Here is a 4395-nt window from a genome sequence, read left to right as displayed (position 1 = left end):
TTAACCTCCCTGGACACACAATAGCAGATTTAAAGGTAGCCATCCTGCAGCAAAAAAACTTCAGGACCAGACTTCAAAGTGAAACTGCTGAGCTTCAGTTCATTTGCAAATTTGACACCATCAGCTCAGGATTAAACAAAGACTGGGAATGGCTAGCCAACTACAAAAGCAGTTTCTCCTCTCTTGGTGTTCATACCTCAACTGCTAGAAGAGGGCCTCATCCTCCCTGATTGAACTAACCTCGTTATCCCTAGCCTGATTCTTGCTTACATACTTATACCTGCCTCTGGAAATTTCCACTACATGCAACTGACGAAGTGGGTATTCACCCACAAAAGCTTATGCTCCAATACATCTGATAGTCTGTAAGGTGCCTCAGGACTCTTTGCCGTTCCACGGTAAGACTGCAACTGTAATCTAGCAGTTCACTTTTTTTCCCCCTCCATTCCTGGAGGCAGTGCAATACCAGGGCGATGCATGGGGTGGACAGAGCAAGCTCCTAGTCCATCCCCCGTTCCAAAAATCAATTTAATATACAATCCTCAAATAAAGGACATATCAGATATTAAATTGATAAGAACAGATTTAATAATTTTATTAAAATGTTAAAATAAAAAAATGGTACAGAGTTTAAGCGTAGAAGTTTCTGGTTATCAGGGAATAATGTACAGATTATCAAGGGGTGCGAAGTTTGGTTTAGGATCGGGTGGCGTAAGGAATACATAATCTGCAATATCCCCGATTGGGGGTAAAAGGTTAACGGGTCAAAGTACAGACATTGAGATATGAGGGTATATAGTCATATAATGGCTATGTTCAGGTGTGGAGTATAATGAGTGGATATGATGATGAGGATGGATTTACCCTCATTTGGTGAGATTTAATGTTCAGTGAGTTTATGGTTCCAGTTCATATGGTCCAACGGAAAAAGTCTCTCAGTTCCTTTCTCATAGTTGATGCACGATGTCGTTCCAGCCCACACCTGGTACTGTCGGTGACCGGTGATGTGTTTGATGTAGATGTCCCTGGACCATCGGATGGTGTCCGAGATCATGAGGCGCTGCATGAACCATGTGTAGTGTCGACCGATCCCACAGGTCTGCAGCACACGCTTGTTGCGGGGGTCCCAGGCACCCAGGGCTCCGACGATCAGGGCATCCATCTGCACCTCGTAGTCCTTCGCTCTCAAGGTGTCGGCCGGGGGGCGTATTTTTCCAGCTTACGGGCTCGGGCTTTGCAGAAGGCCAGCGTCCTGTTCTCAAAGGAGATTGTGACATCAGCGAGGATGATCTTTTTCTGAGTCTCGTTGGTGACTACCACGTCAGTTCGCAACTGGCTGTCAATACCGGGGATGGCGCAGTTCACGGCGACCTCCCCCAGGCGCGGTGCGATGGCTTTTACCAGGCAGTTCTGGATGGCATTGTGGCACAGCTGCCAGGCTCTGGAATGGGGCTTGCAGCTGCACAGGACGTGGGACAGGGTCTCGCTGGAGTAGCCGCATTTCCTGCAATGCTTGTCTCGGTTCCCATGGTGGACGGCTCTGTTGAGCCGGACGCAGTTGAGCCTGGCATGGTGGACGAACCGCCAGTTGGGAAACGGGTGAAGCTGCCCCTGGCGAGGAAGTGGTCAAAGGCTTTACCCTGGTCTGGTTTACACTTCAGGGTTTCCATGTACAGTGAGTGGATGGCTGCCTTCAGGGTCCTCTCCAGCAGGCCCCTGGCGCTCGGGGTGACAATTGTGTTGTCGTCGGACCTGATCTGCGGCATCAGGACTCCCAGCTCCTGGCACTCCTCGCACCACTCCCAGCAGCAGCCAATGCGCTTCCCCAGGCAACGCGTGCCGTTGCGAGCATGGGACCACAGTGAAGCGATGTCGTGCCCGTCCTGTCCAAATTCGCCATCTAAGGAACCCCTCAGGAAGGTGGCGATGTCTTGGTTGGAGGGGGCTCTGCCGATCGGCTTCTTTGTTGCGTTATGGAGGGTGTTTGCCGTGATTTTCCATACCATGGTGTCAGGACACATCAGCAGGCGGAAGGAGTGGGTGATCACCGCGATGTCACACAGGTCGCCCATGCGGGGGACATTGGCACCGCCATGCCTGTGGGTGATGTAGACCAGCTCGTTGCTGGCTCTTTGGGGAAGGAACAGCCACTTCTTCACCAGCTGCCGGACGATCTTGTCTGCCTTGTTGAGGGGTACCTTCACCACGGCGGATTCCCTTAGGATGAACAAGATATGGGGGATCAGGAAGGTGTTCAGGGCATTTATCTTCTGCCACGGTGCTAGCAGGGAGGCGTCAATTTTGGCGGCGTCCTGCAAGATCTCCTGGATGGTGTCCTCGGGTGTCTGCGAGACACAGAAACCTGTCGGCGTGCCAAGGTACTGGTATGCCTGCCCCTCTGCCAGGGGGATGACGGGCTCGCCCTCGATCTGGAACCCCATCGTCTTCACTGAGTCCCTTTTTGCTGCTGTTGATGTGGAGAGTTGCACACTTCTTTGCATTGAAGCGGAGCCCCATCCTGTCGGCAGCTCACCTGGTGGCATGTAGCATACCTTGGAAGCTCTCTGGATCATCCATGGTCAGGACCAGGTCATCCATGTAAGCCTCCACTCACCCTCTCACTATGGAGGTTGAAGCCATCTGTGCCATTGGAGATCGCTCGTAGCAACGGATCCATGGCGAGGTTAAAGATGATGGGGCTGAGGGGACACTCTACTGCGGATCGGGATCTCAGTGGTCTCCCCTTCAATCGAGCGAATGGTGGTGCTGCATCCCTTATACACCTCTCGGATCACACGAAGGAAGTTCTCTGGCATCCCAAACTCCTGGAGCGTGGCAAAGATGTGTTGGGGGGGGCATGGACCCAAAGGCATTAGCCAGGTTGAGCCACGCTACCACGCACTGCCTCCATGCCCTTCTGGCCATTTCAATGGTGGTTTGGAGGATGAAGTTATGTTCATAGAAGCCCTCGCAGGACATGAAGCCTTTCTGGATGGAGTTGATGGCTCCCTCGCTCACCGATCACTTCGTGATCCTCAATGCCAGGCAACTGGCATAGAGCTTGTACATCGTGGAGCAGAGGGAGATGGGCCTCCAGTTGCTGGGGTCATCCCGCTCGCCCTCCTTGTACACCAGCACTGTCATGGCCTTCTTCCAGGAGCTGGGAGTCCATCAGAATTGCTTGCACTGGTTGAAGAGCGTGGTGAGGACCAGGCAGCCAGGATCTCACTTTTTCAGAAGGCTGCAGGGGAAGTAGTCTTTCCCAGGAGCTGTGTTTTTTATTTTTGAGAGTCTGGCCATCACTTCCTTGGGCGTATAGTCAGTCTCCAGGACACCTACTTCATCAACACGGGGCAGGGGGCGGAGGCACTCTGGGCGCTGCGTGTCGTTCCGGGCTATGCGGGCGAATACACCCATGAAGTAGCTGTAGAAATGCACAGACGGGATCGTGCAGTAGGGCAAGAGCCTGTCTAGGATCTCCCTCATGGCCTTGGAGTGGTTCGCCCGGTACAGCTTTTGGATCCTGGAAGCCGCTGCTGGATCATAGCGCCGGCTGGCATCTCTACTTCTGGTGGTGGTGGTGTGGTTTGGAGCAGGCATTCTGTGGGCAGGCAGGGCATTCTCCTGGTTCCAACTCCTCCTGGGAGTGATTTCCTCAGACAGTTCTTGGGTGAGCCTGTCTATGAGGAGGTCGAAGTCATCAGAGGAAGCTGCCACTTGTAGCTCCTCGATCCAGGCAGTCTGCCACGGAGTGGTAGCCCTCACCATTGGCCGCTGGTCCTCAGGGTCCTCGACCTCGTCTGGTGCAGGCTTTGAGCCTGCTGCATGGTTGGCCCGCCGTCTATCTTGTGGGTCAGGATTCCCTGTGGTTGGGTGCTGGAGAGGAATCTCTGGCAGGATGGTGGAGTTGCTGGTGGTCGGAGAGATGCAGTCCGGCTCGGGGGTTGCTGGGACACCGCCAGTCCTTCTATGAGCGGCTGCTGCCTAGGCGGTTGCTGCTGGAGCGTGAGATCTCCCGTAGGCAGCGTCCCGCAGAATGGACTTGGGGGCCGTGCTGGTCCATCTGGTGATGAAGGCCTGGTGCTTTGGTGTCGTGGCGGGGCTGGTTCCTCCAGTGACGTCTGGAGTTTGTAGGGTGGTCCGAGGCATGGCTCTGGCTCCTCCGGTGGTTGGAGTTCGCAGGTCAGTCCGAGGCTCTTCTGGTGACAGGATCCCAAGCAGCTATGTGCCGTGGGGCGCTGATCCTTCTGGGGACGGGGACGTGCTGGATTTTTCAAAAATGGCAGCAAGAGAATCCATCTTCAGAGCAGGTGTTTCAAGTGTTCATCAAAAGAGAATAAACTGACAAGAACAGATTGTACACTTGATCTTAGCTCATAGAGCCGAGAAATCTAA

At 53.8% G+C, this 4395-nt stretch overlaps 1 non-coding gene and 1 pseudogene across 1 annotated transcript; both read right to left on the bottom strand.

Annotated features, from left to right (window-relative positions):
* Positions 1–432: 432 nt before the first annotated feature.
* Positions 433–623, bottom strand: LOC125633156 (U2 spliceosomal RNA). The gene has a single exon (XR_007355533.1). It is a non-coding gene; the product is annotated as a U2 spliceosomal RNA (small nuclear RNA).
* A 3633-nt stretch (positions 624–4256) lies between these two features.
* Positions 4257–4395, bottom strand: LOC125633161 (U2 spliceosomal RNA; annotated as a pseudogene).

The sequence above is a fragment of the Caretta caretta genome, chromosome 2, assembly GCF_965140235.1.
Source record: "Caretta caretta isolate rCarCar2 chromosome 2, rCarCar1.hap1, whole genome shotgun sequence".
Taxonomy (NCBI): Eukaryota; Metazoa; Chordata; order Testudines; family Cheloniidae; genus Caretta; species Caretta caretta.
This window is presented reverse-complemented; position numbering and strand designations above follow the sequence as displayed.